Raw genomic sequence first — 20,732 nt, forward strand, 5'->3', positions numbered from 1 at the left:
GATTACTGTTGTTAAACTCACGTTGGTTCGAAACCGGTTCAAATTTCAAATTCAAATCAAAGTCGAAAATTCAAATTGCCAAACATGAAAACTAAAATGTTCAATGTGTGGCAAATAATCCCTGGATATTTGTCATGTTGGAACCAACCTCATTTGAGTTCCAAAAATGCCCCTAGGATTTTATCTTCTGGTCCAACAATAATTAAATTGGTCTTTCCAATTTCTAAAAATGGTTAGCCAACTCCTTCTGACCCCAAACTTTTTATGCAACTTCACTTTGTTCCTATCTATTTTTGTGCAAAGTGCCACATTTAACAAAAATAATTCAGTAGCTCTTTTAAATAGGAAATAGAGGCAAATCAAAAAAATAAAAAATAAAACAAAAGAAAAGGCCACCCCCTAGTGGGCCTCGTGGCCCAGCTGGCCATCCAGCTAGTAGGCTAGGCCGGCCCACTCGAACCACCCACGCTGCCGAGGGGATAAGTCTCCCCCTCGGCCTCGTCCTCGTCAACCCCAGATATCCCCACCCCCCTCGCTCGGCTCCCTCCCTCTCGGTTCTCTCTTCCGGAGCACCGTCGGCGCTGTTGCCGCGGCCTCGACCCCTCCCTCACCACGCCGACGCGTCCAGCGGCTCCACTGGCCTCCTTCATGTTGGCTACAAGCCCCGGATGGAGCTCGGAGTCGGCGCATCAAGCGGATCGAAGCCTCCCCGACTCGTCTCCCTTCTCGAATGCCGCTGCCCTCGTCGTCGTCTCCGGCCACCTCGACCCTCCCCGAGCCCGCTGCCGACCCCTACAACACCGATGTGAGGCCCCGCTCGTTTTCCCCATCCCCTCACCACCGAATCCATCGCCGTAGATGTCGTAGCCGCCGCGGCCGACTTCGCACTCGTCACCCATCGGCCGCGCGCGAACCTCCGCCGCCAACGACCGCACGGTCCCGCCTCGCCTCGCCGTACGCCGCGCTGATGCGCCGGCCAATCCCCGCAACTGCCTTGCATCGTCTTCTCGCACCCATCGGAGACCGCCCGTGCTAACGCGCCTCCTTCCCCTGCGCTAACTCCCTGCGCCCGTGGCCGCGCTCTCGGCCGCCTCATGCTGCTTCGCTCCCGCCGCTCGCCTTGCTGCCCCACGTGCGCCCCTATCGCCCTACCCCCGCCGCCGCCTCATCCCGTAGCTCCCCACTTCGGCCGTTGCTGCCTCGGCCCGGGCACGCCCCTTCCCGGACGGCGCCGTGGCCTCGCTGGCGCCCCTGATGCCCCGTGCCCTCGCACGGCGCTCGCCCGATAACCCGCTCGCCCGTCGCCCGCTTAACCCCCCTGGGCCACTGACATTGGGGCCCCATGCCCCTGTAAAAAAGGTTTAAAATTTTATTAGTAAAAATAATTAATTAATTAATCATTAATTAATTATTTAACTTAATTAACTCTGTTTAATTACCCTAATCACATGGTTAGTTATTTAAGGTCTGTTTAATAAAAATTGTGTCTATGACACTGGGTCCCTCATGTCAATTTTGACCAGTCAACATCCAGTTTCCGCTGACGTAATGCTGATGCAGTATTTTCTTTTTATTTAATTATATTTTTCAGAATATTGTTTAAACTTTGACAAATAATAGCAAATAAACCATAGCTCAGATGGAAAAGTTTTCTACATGAAAGTTGCTCAGAACGACGAGACGAATCTGAACACGTGGTCCGTTCGCCCACCACACGTCACTAGCATAGCAAACGTTGAACTTCCCCTCTGGTTCATCTGTCTGACAGACGTCCGGAACCGGGAAAACTTTCCCGGATGTTTCCCCCTTTGCCAGTATCGCCTAGCGCTGCGTTAGAACACTTCTAGCCCCACTTATTGTCTTGTCATGCATATGTTTGCGTGTATTTATTGTTTCTTCCCCCTCTTCTCTCCAGTAGACCCCGAGACCGATGTTGATGTCCCTGTGATCGACTACGTCACCGACGACCCCTTGTTCCCTTTCAGCAGAGCTTCCAGGCAAGCCCTGTCGGGGAACGTAGCAGAAATTCAAAATTTTCCTACGTGTCACCAAGATCTATCTATGGAGAAACCAGCAACGAGGGGAAGGAGAGTGCATCTACATACCCTTGTAGATCGCTACGCGGAAGCGTTCAAGTGAACGGGGTTGATGGAGTCGTACTCGTCGTGATTCAAATCATCGATGATCCTAGTGCCGAACGGACGACACCTCCGTGTTCAACACACGTACAGCCCGGTGACGTCTCCTACGCCTTGATCCAGCAAGGGGAGAAGGAGAGGTTGTGGAAGACTCCATCCAGCAGCAGCACGACGGCGTGGTGGTGGTGGACGAGCATGGTACTCCAGCAGGGCTTCGCCAAGCACCGCGAGATATGAGGAGAAAGAGAGGTAGGGCTGCGCCAGGGAGAGGTCAAGAACTCATGTGTGTTGGGCAGCCCAAACCTCAAGTATATATAGGGGAAGGGGAGGGGCTGCTCCCCCACCTAGGGTTCCCTCCCTAGGGGTGGAGGAAGCCCCCAGATCCCATCTGGGTGGCGGCCACAAGGGGGAGAGGGGGAGGCGCACCTGGGGTGGGCCTTAGGGCCCGTCTGCCCTAGGGTTTGCCCCCATTTCCCTCTTGGAGGCGCCTTGGGCCCTTGTGGGGGGGCGCACCAGCCCACCTGGGGCTGGTCCCCTCCCACACTTGGCCCATGTAGCCCTCCGGGGCTTGTGGCCCCACTTGGTGGACCACCGGGATCCTCCCGGTGGTCCCGGTACGTTACCGATAAACCCCGAAACTTTTCTGGCGACCAAAACAGGACTTCCCATATATAAATCTTTACCTCCGGACCATTCCGGTACTCCTCGTGACGTCTGGGATCTCATCCGGGACTCCGAACAATATTCGGTAACCACATATATCTATTCCCTATAACCCTAGCGTCATCGAACCTTAAGTGTGTACACCCTACGGGTTCGGGAAACATGCAGACATAACCGAGATAACTCTCTGGTCAATAACCAACAGCGGGATCTGGATACCCATGTTGGCTCCCACATGTTCCACGATCATCTCATCGGATGAACCACGATGTCAAGGACTTAATCAATCCCGTATACAATTCCCTTTGTCTATCGGTACGATACTTGCCCGAGATTCGATCGTCGGTATCCCGATACCTTGTTCAATCTCGTTACCGGCAAGTCTCTTTACTCGTTCCGTAACACATCATCCCGTGATCAACTCCTTGATCACATTGTGCAGATTATGATGATGTCCTACTGAGTGGGCCCAGAGATACCTCTCCGTTTACACGGAGTGACAAATCCCAGTCTCGATTCGTGCCAACCCAACAGACACTTTCGGAGATACCTGTAGTGTACCTTTATAGCCACCCAGTTACGTTGTGACGTTTGGCACACCCAAAGCACTCCTACGGTATCCGGGAGTTGCACAATCTCATGGTCTAAGGAAATGATACTTGACATTAGAAAAGCTTTAGCATACGAACTACATGATCTTGTGCTAGGCTTAGGATTGGGTCTTGTCCATCACATCATTCTCCTAATGATGTGATCCCATTATCAATGACATCCAATGTCCATGGTCAGGAAACCGTAACCATCTATTGATCAACGAGCTAGTCAACTAGAGGCTTACTAGGGACATGGTGTTGTCTATGTATCCACACATGTACTGAGTTTCCTATCAATACAATTCTAGCATGGATAATAAACGATTATCATGAATAAGGAAATATAATAATAACCAATTTATTATTGCCTCTAGGGCATATTTCCAACAGTCTCCCACTTGCACTAGAGTCAATAATCCAGTTCCACATCGATATGTGATTAACACTCAAGGTCACATCCCCATGTGACTAACACCCAAAGAGTTCTGGGTTTGATCATGTTATGCTTGTGAGAGAGGTTTCAGTCAACGGGTCTGCAGCATTCAGATCCGTATGTACTTCGCAAATTTCTATGTCATCTTCTAGATGCAGCTACCATGTGCTATTTGGAGCTATTCCAAATAACTGTTCTACTATACGAATCCAGTTTACTACTCAGAATAATCTAGATTAGTGTCAAAGTTTGCATCGGCGTAACCCTTTACGACGAACTCTTTTACCACCTCCATAATCGAGTAAATTCCTTAGTCCACTAGTTACTAAGGATAACTTTAACCGCTGTCTTGTGATCCATTCTTGGATCACTCTTGTACCCCTTGACTGACTCATGGCAAGGCACACTTCAGGTGCGGCACACAGCATAGCATACTGTAGAGAGCCTATGACAAAAGCATAGGGGATGACCTTCGTCCTTCCTCTTTCTTCTGCCGTGGTCGAGCTTTAAGTCTTAACTTCATACCTTACAACTCAGGCAAGAACTCCTTCTTTGACTGGTCCATCTTGAACACCTTCAAGATCATGTCAAGGTATGTGCTCATTTGAAAGTACCATTAAGTGTTTTGATCTATCCTTATAGATCTTGATGCTCAATGTTCAAGTAGCTTAATCCAGGCTTTCCATTAAAAAAACACTTTTCAAATAACTCTGCATGCTTTCTATAAATTCTACATCATTTTCGATCAACAATATGTTAACAACGTATACTCATCAGAAATTCTATAGTGCTCCCACTCACTTCTTTGGAAATACAAGTTTCTCATAAAATTTGTATACACCCAAAACTTTGATCATCTCATCAAATCATACATTCCAACTCCGAGATGCTTACTCCAGTCCTTAGAAGGATTGCTTGAGCTTTGCATACTTGTTAGCATCTTTCAGGATTGACAAAACCTTCCGGTTGTATCACATACAACCTTTCCTCAAAAATCGTCGAGGAAACAATGTTTTGACATCCTATCTGCAAGATTTCATAAATAATGCAGTAATTGCTAATATAATTCCAACAGACTCTTAGCATCGCTACGAGTGAGAAAGTCTCATCGTAGTCAACTCCTTGAACTTGTCGGAAAACATCTTAACGACAAGTCGAGCTTTCTTAATGGTGATACTTGCCATCATTGTCCGTCTTCCTTTTAAAAATCCATCTGTACTCAACAGCCTTACGACCATCGAGCCGTTCCGCCAAAGTCTACACTTTGTTTTCATATATGGATCCTCTCTCGGATTATATGGCCTCGAGCCATTTTGGAATCCAGGCCCACCATCGCTTCTCCATAGCTTGTAGGTTCATTGTTGTCCAGCAACATGACTTCCAAGACAGGATTACGTACCACTCTGAAGTAGTACACATCCTTGTCATCCTATGAGGTTTGGTAGTGACTTGATCTGAAGTTTCATGATCACTATCATAAGCTTCCACTTCAATTGGTGTAGGTGCCACAGGAACAACTTCCTGTGCCCTGCCACACACTAGTTGAAGAGACGGTTCAATAACCTCATCAAGTCTCCACCATCCTCCCACTCAATTCTTTCGAGAGAAACTTTTCCTCGAGAAAGGACCCGATTCTAGAAACAATCCCTTATTGCTTTCGAATCTGAGACAGGAGGTGTAGCCAACTGTTTTGGGTGTCCTATGAAGATGCATTTATCCGCTTTGGGTTCGAGCTTATCAGCCTGAAACTTTTTCACATAAGCGTCGCAGCCCCAAACTTTTAAGAAATGACAGCTTAGGTTTCTCTAAACCATAGTTCATACGGTGTCATCTCATCGGAATTACGTGGTGCCCTTTTTAAAGTGAATGTGGTTGTCTCTAATGCCTAACCCATAAACTATCGTGGTAATTCGATAAGAGACATCATGGTATGCATCATATCCAATAGGGTGCAGTTATGATGTACAGACACACCATCACACCATGGTGTTCCTGGCTGTATTGGTTGTGAAACAATTTCCACAATGTCTTAATTCTGTGCCAAACTCGTAATTCAGATATTCATCTCTACGATCATATCATAGACATTTTATCCTCTTGTCACGACGATGTTCAACTTCACTCTAAAATTACTTGAACCTTTCAATAATTCAGACTTATGTTTCATCAAGTAAATATACTCAGTATCTACTCAAATCATCTGTGAAGTAAGAACATAACGATATCCACTACATGCCTCAGCACTCATTGGACTGCGCACATCAAGATGTATTACTTCCAACAAGTTGCTTTCTTGTTCCATTTTACTGAAAACAAGGCTTTCAGTCATCTTGCCCATGTGGTATGATTTGCATGTCTCAAGTGATTCAAAATCAAGTGAGTCCAAACGATCCATCTGTATAGAGTTTCTTCATGCATATCTACCAACAAACATGGTTCACATGTCTCAATCCGTTCAAAAATGAGTGAGTCCAAAGATCCATCAACATGGAGCTTCTTCATGCATTTTATACCGATATGAATTAAGTGGCAGTGCCACAAGTAGGTGGTACTATCATTACTATCTTATATCTTTTGGCATGAACATGTGTATCACTACGATCGAGATTCAATAAACCATTCATTTTAGGTGTAAGACCATTGAAGGTATTATTCAAATAAACAGAGTAACCATTATTCTCCTTAAATGAATAACCGTATTGCGATAGACGTAATCCAATCATGTCTATGCTCAACGCAAACACCAAATAACAATTATTTAGGTTTTAATACCAATCTCGATGGTAGAGGGAGCGTATGATATTTGATCAACCTTGGAAATACTTCCAACACATATCGTCATCTCACCTTTTAGCTAGTCTCCATTTATTCCGTAGCCTTTTGTTTCGAGTTACTAACACTTAGCAACTGAACCAGTATCTAATACCCTGGTGCTACCAGGAGTACTAGTAAAGTACACATTGTAATGCATATCCAATATACTTCTGTTGACCTTGCCAGCCTTCTCATCTACCAAGTATCTAGGGTGGTTCTGCTTCAGTGACTGTTCCCCTTATTACAGAAGCATTTAGTCTCGGGCTTGGGTTCAACTTTGGGTTTCTTCACTAGAACAACAGCTGATTTGCCGTTTCATGAAGTATCCCTTCTTGCCCTTGCCCTTCTTGAAACTAGTGGTTTCACCAACCATCAACAATTGATGCTCCTTCTTGATTTCTACTTTTGTGGTGTCAAACATCGCGAATATCTCAAGGATCATCATATATGGCCCTGATATATTATAGTTCATCACGAAGCTCTAGCAGCTTGGTGGAAATGACTTCGGAGAACTATCGCTATTTTATCTTGAAGATCAACTCCCACTTGATTCAAGCAATTGTTGTACTCAGACAATCTGAGCACAAGCTCAATAATTTGAGCTTTTCTCCCTTAGTTTGCAGGCTAAGAAAATCGTCGGAGGTCTTATACCTCTTGATGTGGGCACTAGCCTGAAATCCCAATTTCAGCCCTCGAAACATCTCATATGTTTCGCGACGTTTTAAAACGTCTTCGGTGCCTCAACTCTAAACCGTTTAACTGAACTATCACGTAGTTATCAAAATGTGTATGTCAGATGTTCGCAACATCCACAGACGACGTTCGAGGTTCAGCAAACTGAGCGGTGCATCAAGGACATAAGCCTTTTACTGTCTGCATAATTGCTAGTATCAACTTTCAACTAATTTTTCTCTAGGAACATATCTAAACAGTAGAACTAAAGCACGAGCTACGACATAATTTGCAAAATCCTTTTGACTATGTTCAGGATAAACAAGTTCATCTTATGAACTCCCACTCGGGCAGACATCCCTCTAGTCATCTAAGTGATTACATGATCCGAGTCAACTAGGCCGTGTCCGATCATCACGTGAGACGGACTAGTCAACATCGGTGAACATCTTCATGTTGATCGTATCTTCTATATGACTCATGCTCGACCTTTTGGTCTCTTGTGTTCCGAGGCCATGTCTGTACATGCTAGGCTCGTCAAGTCAACCTAAGCGTTTTGCGTGTGTAAATCTGGCTTACACCCGTTGTATGTGAACGTAAGAATCTATCACACCCGATCATCACGTGGTGCTTCGAAACGACGAACTTTCGCAACGGTGCACAGTTAGGGGGAACACTTTCTTGAAATTTTAATGAGGGGTCATCTTATTTACTACCATCGTTCTAAGCAAATAAGATGCAAAAACATGATAAACATCACATGCAATCAAAAGGTGACATGATATGGCCATCATCACTTTGCTCCTTTTGATCTCCATTGTCGGGGCTCCATGATCATCATCGTCACCGGCATGACACCATGATCTCCATCATCGTGTCTTCATGAAGTTGTCTCGCCAACTATTACTTCTACTACTACAGCTAACGGTTAGCAATAAAGTAAAGTAATTACATGGCGTTGTTCAATGACACGCAGGTCATATAATAAATAAAGACAACTCCTATGGCTCCTTCCGGTTGTCATACTCATCGACATGCAAGTCGTGATTCCTATTACAAGAACATGATCAATCTCATACATCACATATCATTCATCACATTCTTCTTGGCCATATCACATCACATAGCATACCCTGCAAAAACAAGTTAGACGTCCTCTAATTGTTGTTTGCATGTTTTACGTGGCTGCTATGGGTTTCTAGCAAGAACGTTTCTTACCTATGAAAAAACCACAACGTGATATGCCAATTGCTATTTACCCTTCATAAGGACCCTTTTCATCGAATCCGATCCGACTAAAGTGGGAGAGACAGACACCCGCTAACCACCTTATGCAACTAGTGCATGTCAGTCGGTGGAACCAGTCTCACGTAAGAGTACGTGTAAGGTCGGTCCAGGCCGCTTCATCCCAGAATGCCGCTGAATCAAGATTGGACTAGTAACGGTAAGCATATTGAACAAAATCAATGCCCACAACTACTTTCTGTTCTACTCGTGCATAGAAACTACGCATAGATCCAGCTCATGATGCCACTGTCGGGGAACGTAGCAGAAATTCAAAATTTTCCTACGTGTCACCAAGATCTATCTATGGAGAAACCAGCAACGAGGGGAAGGAGAGTGCATCTACATACCCTTGTAGATCGCTATGCGGAAGCGTTCAAGTGAACAGGGTTGATGGATTCGTACTCGTCGTGATTCAAATCACCGATGATCCTAGTGCCGAACAGAGGCACCTTCGTGTTCAACACACGTACAGCCCGGTGATGTCTCCTACGCCTTGATCCAGCAAGGGGAGAAGGAGAGGTTGTGGAAGACTCCATCCAGCAACAGCACGACGGTGTGGTGGTGGTGGAGGAGCGTGGTACTCCAGCAGGGCTTCGCCAAGCACCGCGAGATATGAGGAGAAAGAGAGGTAGGGCTGCGCCAGGGAGAGGTCAAGAACTCATGTGTGTTGGGCAGCCCAAACCTCAAGTATATATAGGGGAAGGGGAGGGGCTGCACCCCCACCTAGGGTTCCCTCCCTAGGGGTGGCGGCAGCCCCCAGATCCCATCTGGGTGGCGGCCACAAGGGGGAGAGGGGAGGCGCACCTGGGGTGGGCCTTAGGGCCCATCTGCCCTAGGGTTTGCCCCCCTTTCCCTCTTGGAGGCGCCTTGGGCCCTTGTGGGGGGGCGCACCATGCCACCTGGGGCTGGTCCCCTCCCACACTTGGCCCATGTAGCCCTCCAGGACTTGTGGCCCCACTTGGTGGACCCCCGGGACCCTCCCGGTTGTCCCGGTACGTTACCGTTAAACCCCGAAACTTTTCCGGCGACCAAAACAGGACTTCCCATATATAAATCTTTACCTCCGGACCATTCTGGAACTCCTCGTGACGTCCGGGATCTCATCCGGGACTCCGAACAATATTCGGTAACCACGTATATCTATTCCCTATAACCCTAGCGTCATCGAACCTTAAGTGTGTAGACCCTACGGGTTCGGGAAACATGCAGACATGACCGAGATAACTCTCTGGTCAATAACCAACAGCGGGATCTGGATACCCATGTTGGCTCCCACATGTTCCATGATGATCTCATCGGATGAACCACAATGTCAAGGACTTAATCAATCCCGTATACAATTCCCTTTGTCTATCGGTACGATACTTGCCCGAGATTCGATCGTCGGTATCCAGATACCTTGTTCAATCTCGTTACCGGCAAGTCTCTTTACTCGTTCCATAACACATCATCCTGTGATCAACTCCTTGATCACATTGTGCACATTATGATGATGTCCTACCGAGTGGGCCCAGAGATACCTCTCCGTTTACACGGAGTGACAAATCCCAGTCTCGATTCGTGCCAACCCAACAGACACTTTCGGAGATACCTGTAGTGTACCTTTATAGCCACCCAGTTACGTTGTGAAGTTTGGCACACCCAAAGCACTCCTACGGTATCCGGGAGTTGTACAATCTCATGGTCTAAGGAAATGATACTTGACATTAGAAAAGCTTTAGCATACGAACTACATGATCTTGTGCTAGGCTTAGGATTGGGTCTTGTCCATCACATCATTCTCCTAATGATGTGATCCCGTTATCAATGACATCCAATGTCCATGGTCAGGAAACCGTAACCATCTATTGATCAATGAGCTAGTCAACTAGAGGCTTACTAGGGACATGGTGTTGTCTATGTATCCACACATGTATCTGAGTTTCCTATCAATACAATTCTAGCATGGATAATAAACAATTATCATGAACAAGGAAATATAATAATAACCAATTTATTATTGCCTCCAAGGCATATTTTCAACAAGCCCCCCCTTTGATCATCTCGATATAGCCCATTCCATTCTCTCATGCTTGCATTAGATTTTGCTACTATTATTGTTTGCTCCTATTCTGATGCATACCCTGCTTTTGTAACCTGCTCTTTATACCTTACCTGCTTATCCTAAACTGCTTAGTATAGGTTGGTTAGTGATCCATCAGTGACCCCCACCTTGTCCTTGTTGCCCCTGCTTCATCTTCGACGACTCGATTAACATGATCGAGGACCAGAGCCTGACACCTCACATCACATCACGCCCTTTAGTTGCTCGACTCTACAGAGCTACTATCGAGTGCCGAGGGTGATCCCTCATAACGCACTCCTGATGATTATTTTGTAGTGTAGCTATTCGGTTGTGGTCATCGAGGGTGATTTCCTCTTTCACCATTCCCGATACGGCTCTGTCGTGCAACACCTCAAGTGTGAACCTCGAGGGTGGTCCCTCTTACGTTCACCTTGATGATTACATTGAGTGGAATCCACCGGGGGTGATTCCTCGGGTTTTCTTCCTTGATGTTTTGGACACACGATTACCTTGACTTTACTTGAGACCATTGTTGAAGTCGGGTCGGCCCTGAGGGGTACCCGCGAGTTGATGTGAAAGTCGGGCAGGCCTGTGGAGCACCCGCGAGTTTTCTACGTGGCACGACCGGGCAGTCTGGGCCCTTGCCATAAGTCCATGAGACGGGCGACGGGGTCACATTATCGTGAGACTCTGCTCGTCTCCGCGAGCCCCCAATGCACTAACAGGTTTGGGTATTTGTTCTGAGTTGGCCTTTGGCCTTTACGCACTAACCACCACGCGAGAATAGTTATGGGCCTCGACGTCGTGCTATCAGCCGAAGCTTTGTCAGATGTCTAGTTCAGCATTGTGGCACGGTCGGATCGTGCCATCCACTACACGGGTGGTGCTGGTATCCACCCTGCAGACAACGACCTGGAGTGCAACGGGCGATGGGCCCAGACCCCGGAGTGCTTAGGATGTAGACCGACAGGGAACTCTCTGCTGAGCCTAGGTAGGGCTGCGACGTGTTGATCTTCCAAGGCTGGGCATTGACCCCAGAAAGGTGTGTCCGGCCAGAGTGATCGAGCGTGTTGGGTAACGTGGTGCACCCCTGCAGGGAAGATATATATTCGAATACGATGTCCACGGTAATGGACATTCAGACTTGTATCCCGATCTTATATAACTAGAAATGGATACTTGAGATATGTGATGGATATGTGGCTCCGGGATTGCTTTCTCGCAGGTAGTCGAGGAGGGATCTTTGGGCATTAATGTTACGACATGTTTGTTAATTATAAAATGTTATTCTTTACTCTTCTACATGCTGCAAGATGCTTGGAGCTGCTTGAAGATGCTAGTCTTCGATAGGTTAGGCCTTCCTCTCTATTCTGGCATTCTGCAGTTCAGTCGACAGATACAACCATTCCATTTCATACCAATGCATACTTAGTGTAGACCTGATGCTTGCGAGTATTTTGGATGAGTACTCACGGTTGCTTTGCTACCCCTTTTCCCCCTTCCTTCTTCTTTCCGGTCGATGCAACCAGACGGTGGATCCCTGGAGCTAGATGCCACTGCTGACGGATGCTACTATGTGGAGACCGCCGACGACCAGGAGTAGTTAGGAGGTCCAGGCAGAAGGCCTTGCCTCTTCGGTCGTTGATGTTTGTGCTAGCCTTCTTAAGGCATCCTTGTTTAACTTATGTCTGTACTTAGATATTGTTGCTTCCACAGACGCTTGTGTATCAAGCTTGTATTCGAGCCCTTGAGGCCCCTGGCTTGTAATATGAAGCTTGTATTATTTTTATTTGTGTCTAGAGTTGTGTTGTTACATCTTCCCGTGAGTCCCTGAATTTGATCGTACACATTTGCGTGTATGATTAGTATACGGTCGAATCGGGGGCGTCACAGTACGACATTAGTAGGGGCATAATGGTGGCGTTGGAAAACAGGGTAGCGTCAGAAGTATATGGGATCAACAATTTGTACCAGGCGTAATATAGTGCTATCGTGGAATACCAAGGAACGCCAGCACTATTATATTTAGTTGTGGCGTGTTATTGCTTCCGACGCGAGTATTGCTATTTTGTCAATACCACCATTCTTATATTTTTATAGTATATTATAGTGTACTTTTATTAAATTACTTTTTAGTTTAAGACTTGAAATATATAGTTTTAAGTTTTCAAATATGTGGTTTGACACTTCCAAATTTTTTTAAGTTTTTTATGTGGTGTATTTTTTGTAGTATATTATAGTTTAATTTTATTAAATTTCTATTATTTTTAAATAGAAATAATGTCATTTTTTAAAATATGTACTTTGAGACTTTAATTTTTTTCTTTTTAGTTAAAGACTTGAAATATATAGTTTTGAGCATTCAAATATGTGGTTTGACACTTCCAGTTTTTTTTCTTTTTAGTTTTTTATATGGTGATCTTTTTTATAGTATATTATAGTTTACTTTTATTAAATTTCTTTTATTTTTAAATGGAAATAATAACATTTTTTAAAATATGTACTTTGAGACTTTAATTTCTTTTAGTTTAAGACTTGAAATACTCCCTACATTTATTTATACAAGGCCAGTATGGAATATATGTTTTGTATCTATACAAGGCCACAAACAGTAATCGAGGAAAGAATTAATGATATCTTCTTGTACTAGCAACTTGTTTACTATTTGCATGCTTGCAGTCATAATGACACTAGCTATTTCTTCCACTCAGTTTCCTTGCATGCATGGTGTGTATTAATGATCTCATTAAATGAAAAGAAAAGCAAGCTTGCATTAAATTTTACCTTGGTACTTGTAATCTGAGTTTATGGCCTTGTATATAAAAATGGAGGGAGTATATAGTTTTGAGCCTTCAAATATGTGGTTTGACACTTCCATTTTTTTTAGTTTTTTATGTGGTGATCTTTTTTATAGCATTGGGCCAAGCCCAAGTATTAGGAGGCAGTGCGAGTCAAAACCAGGGCAACGACACCCTCACCCCACTCCATCTCTCTCGTTCCCCTTCCTCTCCATCTCTCTCCGCTCGTCGTCGCTGGCCGCTCTCCCTCTCTTGCCGCTCTCATCCTCTCTTGCCAGTGGTTAGGTAATCTTCTGCTCTCTCCCCCTCTCTCCCTCTCTCGCCGCTCGTTGCCCTCCAATTTGATTGGAGTTCATTTCGTTTTGAGCTAGGGTTTCTTTGACGGCGGCGACAGAAGCGACGGCGGCGGTGGAAGCGACGAACTGCTAGGGTTTATCGCCTCCATCTTCGTCCCTCGGTGAGTTCATCGTCTCCATCTTCGCAGTGGCAATGGCATTTTGTAGTGGCATTTTGCATCAATGATAGTGGCAGTGGCATTTTGTATCTGCACTTTGCATCAATGACAGTGGCCTAATGCTAACACTGCAAAAAAAGACACATCCGTGACATTTTGGGTCGAACGAATTTTTTCTCTGTCATGCTTATGACACTTCTATGACCATAATTGTGACAAAATCTGGTATCATCATAGATGTGGTGGGCTCCTACTTCTATGACAAAAAATCATGACAGAAAATGGGCTTTTCATCCTGGGCGGGCTAGAGACACAAGCACATGACATTATTTGGGCCGTCCATGATGGAAAAAAACGTGGTAGAAGCGAGGGTAAGGAAAATATCGGGGAATTCCCGGTTACGGTGGGTGGTCGGGGCCGAGCGATGCGCGTTTCTCTCGTACACGTTTTCGGTGTCAAAACCGGCGGATCTCGGGTAGGGGGTCCCGAACTGTGCGTCCAAGGCGGATGGTAATAGGAGGCGGGGGACACGATGTTTACCCAGGTTCGGGCCCTCTCGATGGAGGTAATACCCTACTTCCTGCTTGATTGATCTTGATGATATGAGTAGTACAAGAGTTGATCTACCATGAGATCATAGAGGCTAAACCCTAGAAGCTAGCCTATGGTATGATTGTTGTTGTCCTACGGACTAAAACCCTCCGGTTTATATAGACAACAGAGGGGGCTAGGGTTACACAGAGTCGGTTACAAGGGAGGAGATCTACATATTCGTATTGTCGAGCTTGCCTTCCACGCCAAGGAGAGTCCCATCCGGACACGGGATGAAGTCTTCAATCTTGTATCTTCATAGTCCAATAGTCCGGCTAAAGTATATAGTCCGGCTGTCCGAGGACCCCCTAATCCAGGACTCCCTTAGTAGCCTCTGAACCAGGCTTCAATGACAATGAGTCCGGCGCGCAGATTGTCTTCGGCATTGCAAGGCGGGTTCTTCTCCAAATTCTAAGTACCTGTTGAGTAGTGTCCGGCTTCCCATAAATATTGCACTCATTGGCTTCCGTGCCTAATAATGGCTATCTTCCATGTGTCGAGCGAATGCGAGAAGTCAGGGCATTTTTACATTTGCCACCCTAGCCATGTGAGTAAATCGTCTATTAAAGAGACGGGGATTCTCATATCCAGATCACACCATTCCGGCATAGCGAGTATCCATCGAAGCGCACCCAGAAAAGTCCATTCCATCATGGTCGGCCATCGCAGCTCCTCCTCTCGCTCCCGTTGCCCTAAGCCAGGCGATTGGAAGAAGTGTTCCGTCCCTCACAGCCAATTAGTAGAGTTAGAGACCCAGGGATTTCTCCCTCCAGCGCATATGGTCCCCGTTCGAGCCGGGATCGCCACCTACAATGGTGGGGAGCAAGCGGAGAGCTTTCCCAACCCATCCATGGGGGAGCGGGTATGCCTTGTCCCTTGCTTATTAAGGGGGCTTGGATTTCCAATTCATTCGTTCCTCCGTGGGCTCCTGGAGCTCACTACAAGAAGTATGTCAAGTAGTGACCTTCTGTCAGTAACCCTAGAATAATTGGTCATAGATCTATTACCATTTTAGACTAATTAGTCAAAAGCTGTTCGGGGGGCTCCAAACCCTAAACTATAATGACCATTTTGGTCAGAAAGGTCGTAATTTCCTTACATGAAATGGTCATAAAGCAGATAGCACTGGTTCGCTGCCTTATTTCTAGCTGATCACGACCAATATAGATGGTCATAACCTTGTAAATTGTGGTGGGTTGCTATGACTAGGCACCACCTCATCAGTTTTTCCTATGTGTCATGTCCATGTGGCAAGTTTTGCCCCAGGTTGTGAAGCAACCTATATTTCTGTCATTCCCAAAATTCCCAAAAAAATCTCATAAATTCTTTGGGTCATATCTTCGTCAAATATGTAAAAAACCTTCCTTGCCTAGTTCAAAAATAATTCAACAATATTCATTTTCCTATTCTGTTCAGAACAACACATTGTGAAGGAAGTACCACTTTGGCATGTCCAAATAGTATCCATTTTCTACGATGCTTTCCTATGCCCAAATAACCATCCTCCACCAAATGCCAGCTCAATCCATTCATTATTTTGAGCCCAGCTTCAACATTCGTATTTATGTCTAGTGTGGTAGTTTGCAAAGCAAGTACCACCTAGGCTCCTCCCTTTGAGCTGAAAATTTGTGAAGACGGTCTTCTTAGTAACTGATCATCCTCAGTCAAAACTTACGCCCATTAGCCATGTACATTTCCTGTACCGCTAATCAAACACTTGGCTGCTAATTCATGTTTGAGCATCGATCGGTCTCCTCGTGAGAATCTTATGTTGTAATTTTCTTCCTAGCACTTACCTCGGGAGTGCCCAACCCACTAGACATGCCTAGGCCGCCCAGAACACATGGCAACTCCACGGTCACGCGGTGACCATGCGGCGGGCATGCGAGTTTACGCGCTCTAGAGTTGGGGCCCTCGGCCACCGCCCAAACCTCAACGTATCGCCACCAAACCGTGTATTTATGATTAAATAGGTACTTATGTAACTAGAAATGATTTTTGGAAAAAATAAATAGCAAACTATAAGGCAGCTGCAGTTCAAATTTGACCCGCTTCTAGCTGAATCGGCGGAAATTTGTCTTTTTCACGAGAGGTGGATCAAAACTTTTTACACCCAACCATTTTGTCAATTGTGAATTAAATATGTCCTAGTATTTTAGAAAATTGATTTGGTCCAATTTTGCAACAACTATTTGGGAGGTCCTTCACAAAAAACCTCCTTTTGGGCACTCGAAAAATGGAATATGGTTTTTTCATCCAAAGAAAATGAAAACTTCCTTAGGCAACATTGTTTGCCATTCCAATATGCAGTCTTGTGCACAATATGAGATCATTTGAACAAACTATGGCAAGAATGTGGCCATTAGATTGATCATTTGGCTTGAAAACCTTGTAAAATAAGAGAGAATAGCCATAAGTATTGTGACATAACGTGAAATAACAGCCCATAATGCGATAAATATCGATATAAAAGCATGATGCAAAATGGACGTATCAGGTCCTAATGGAAACTAAGGGATATTAAGGCCTCCTTTTAATAGAGAACCGGAACAAAGCAATAGCACATAGTGAATACATGAACTCCTCAAACTATGGTCATCACCGGGAGTGGTCCCGATTATTGTCACTTCGGGGTTGCCGGATCATAACACATAGTAGGTGACTATAGACTTGCAAGATAGGATCAAGAACTCACATATATTCATGAAAACATAATAGGTTCAGATCTGAAATCATGGCACTCAGGCCCTAGTGAAAAGCATTAAGCATAGCAAAGTCATAGCAACATCAATCTCAGAACATAGTGGATACTAGGGATCAAACCCTAACAAAACTAACTCGATTACATGATAGATCTCATCCAACCCATCACCGTCCAGCAAGCCTACGATGGAATTACTCACGCACAGCGGTGAGCATCATGAAATTGGTGATGGAGGATGGTTGATGATGACGACGGCGGTGAATCCCCCTCTCTGGAGCCCCGAAAGGAATCCAGATCAGCCCTCCCGAGAGGTTTGCTCAGTATCGTAAAATGCGATGATTTCTTCTCCCTTATTTTTTTCTCCCCGAAAGGAAATATATAGAGTTGGAGTTGGCGTCGGAAGGTCTCCAGGGGGCCCACGAGGTAGGGGGCGCGCCCCCCCACCCTTGTGGACAGGGTGTGGGCCCCCTGGTCTTCATCTTTGGCAAGGATTTTTTATTATTTTTTATAAGATATTTCGTGGAGTTTCAGGTCATTCCGAGAACTTTTGTTTTCTGCACATAAAACAACATCATGGCAATTCTGCTGAAAACAGCGTCAGTCCGGGTTAGTTCCATTCAAATCATGCAAGTTAGAGTCCAAAACAAGGGCAAAAGTGTTTGGAAAAGTAGATATGACGAAGACGTATCAGTGTCATACCTAGTGCATCGGGTCCAATGAAAATCTTTTGTGACAATACTGGTGCAATTGCCTTGGCAAAGGAATCCAGATTTCACAAGAGAACCAAGCACATCAAGAGACGCTTCAATTCCATTCGGGATCAAGTCCAGGTGGGAGACATAGAAATTTGCAAGATACATATGGATCTGAATGTTGCAGACCCGTTGACTAAGCCTCTTCCACGAGCAAAACATGATCAGCACCAAGGCTCCATGGGTGTTAGAATCATTACTGTGTAATCTAGATTATTGACTCTAGTGCAAGTGGGAGACTGAAGGAAATATGCCCTAGAGGCAATAATAAAGTTATTATTTATTTCCTTATATCATGATAAATGTTTATTATTCATGCTAGAATTGTATTAACTGGAAACATAATACTTGTGTGAATACATAGACAAACAAAGTGTCACTAGTATGCCTCTACTTGACTAGCTCGTTGATCAAACATGGTTATGTTTCCTAGCCATTGACATGAGTTGTCATTTGATTAATGGGATCACATCATTAGGAGAATGATGTGATTGACTTGACTCATTCTATTAGCTTAGCACTCGATCGTTTAGTATTCTTCTATTGCTTTCTTCATGACTTATACATGTTCCTATGAGATTATGCAACTCCCATTTACCGGAGGAACACTTTGCGTGCTACCAAACATCACAACGTAACTGGGTGATTATAAAGGTGCTCTACAGGTGTCTCCGAAGGTACTTGTTAGGTTGCGTATTTCGAGATTAGGATTTGTCACTCTGATTGTCGGAGAGGTATCTCTGGGCCCACTCAGTAATGCACATCACTATAAGCCTTGCAAGCATTGCAACTAATGAGTTAGTTGCGTGATGATGTATTACGGAACGAGTAAAGAGACTTGCTGGTAATGAGATTGAACTAGGTATTGAGATACCGATGATCGAATCTCGGGCAAGTAAACATATTGATGACAAAGGGAACAACGTATGTTGTTATGCGGTTTGACCGATAAAGATCTACGTAGAATATGTGGGAGCCAATATGAGCATCCAGGTTCCTCTATTGGTTATTGACCGGAGACATGTCTCGGTCATGTCTACATAGTTCTCGAACCCGTAGGGTCCGCACGCTTAAAGTTTGATGACGGTTATATTATGAGTTTATGTGTTTTGATGTACCAAAGGTAGTTCGGAGTCTTGGATGTGATCACGGACATAACGAGGAGTCTCGAAATGGTCGAGACATAAAGATTGATATATTGGAAGCCTATATTTGGATATCGGAAGTGTTCCGGGTGAAATCGGGATTTTACCGGAGTACCAGGGGTTACCGGAACCCCCCCGGGGGTTTAATGGGCCAAGATGGGCCTTAGTGGAGAAGAGGAGGGGCGGCCAGGGCAGGCCGCGCGCCCCCTCCCCCTCTAGTCCGAATTGGACAAGGAGGGGGGTGGCGCCCCCCTTTCCTTCCTCTCTCCCTCCTCCTTCCCCCTTCTCCTACTCCAACTAGGAAAGGAGGGAGTCCTACTCCCGGTGGGAGTAGGACTCCTCCCTGGCGCGCCTCCTCCTGGCCAGCCGCCTCTCCCCCCTTGCTCCTTTATATACGGGGGCATGGGGCACCTCTAGACACAACAATTGATCTCTTGATCTCTTAGCAGTGTGCGGTGCCCCCCTCCACCATAATCCACCTCGATAATATCATAGCGGTGCTTAGGCGAAGCCCTGCGTCGGTAGAACATCATCATCGTCACCACACCGTCATGCTGACGGAACTCTCCCTCATAGCTCGGCTGGATCGTAGTTCGAGGGACGTCATCGAACTGAATGTGTGCTGAACTCGGAGGTGTCGTACGTTCGGCACTTGATTGGTCGGATCGTGAAGACGTACGACTACATCAACCGCATTGTGTTAACGCTTCCGCTTTCGGTCTACAAGGGTACATGGACACACTCTCCCCTCTCATGTCTATGCATCACCATGATCTTGTGTGTGCGTAGGATTTTTTTTGAAATTACTACGTTCCCCAACAGGACCTTCATACTACTTCGGGTGCATGCCGTCTTTTTCGTTCATATGTTGCTGGTCCTCCCGTGCCTCCAGTGTATCTTTTGTCTTCCCATACACGCCCAAGAAGCCTAGCAGGTTCACGCAAAGATTCTTCTTCATGTGCATCACGTCGATTAGAGAGCGGACCTCTAGGACTTTCCGACAGGGTAGATCCCAAATTATAGATTTCTACTTCCACATGGGTGTGTGTCCGTCATCGTCATTCAGAACAGATTGTCCGCCAGAACCCTTTCCAAAGATTACTTTTAAATCCTTAACCATATGAAGTATATGATGACTAGTACGGTGGTCAGGCTTCTTCTGGTGATCTGCCTCACCTTTGAAATGCTTTCCTTTCTTTCTTACGGTATGCCTGATTGGAAGAAATCAATGATGTTCCAGGTACACATTCTTCTTACATTTATCCAAATATATGCTTTCAGTCTCATCTAAACAGTGCATGCATGCATTGTATCCCTTGTTTGTCTGTCCTGAAAGGTTACTAAGAGCAGGCCAAACATTGATGGTTACAAACAACAACGCTTGTAGGTTAAATTACTGTTGTTTGTGCTCATCCCACACATATACACCTTTTATATCCCACAATTGTAAAAGTTCTTCAACTAATGGCCTTAGGTACACATCAATGTCATTATCGGGTTGCTTAGGGTCTTGGATGAGCACTGGCATCATAATGTACTTCCGCTTCATGCACAATCAAGGAGGAAGTTTATAGATACATAGAGTCACAGGCCAGGTGCTATGATTGCTGCTCTACTCCCCGA

General features: G+C 45.4%; 1 long non-coding RNA gene across 1 annotated transcript; it reads left to right on the plus strand.

Annotated features, from left to right (window-relative positions):
* The first annotated feature begins 408 nt into the window (after nucleotides 1–408).
* LOC123183680 (uncharacterized) lies at nucleotides 409–12,454 on the plus strand. The gene is made up of 2 exons (XR_006492733.1): nucleotides 409–805; nucleotides 12,195–12,454. It is a non-coding gene; the product is annotated as an uncharacterized lncRNA (long non-coding RNA).
* Nucleotides 12,455–20,732: the final 8,278 nt, after the last annotated feature.

The sequence above is a fragment of the Triticum aestivum genome, chromosome 1A (assembly GCF_018294505.1).
Source record: "Triticum aestivum cultivar Chinese Spring chromosome 1A, IWGSC CS RefSeq v2.1, whole genome shotgun sequence".
In the NCBI taxonomy this organism is placed as follows: domain Eukaryota; kingdom Viridiplantae; phylum Streptophyta; class Magnoliopsida; order Poales; family Poaceae; genus Triticum; species Triticum aestivum.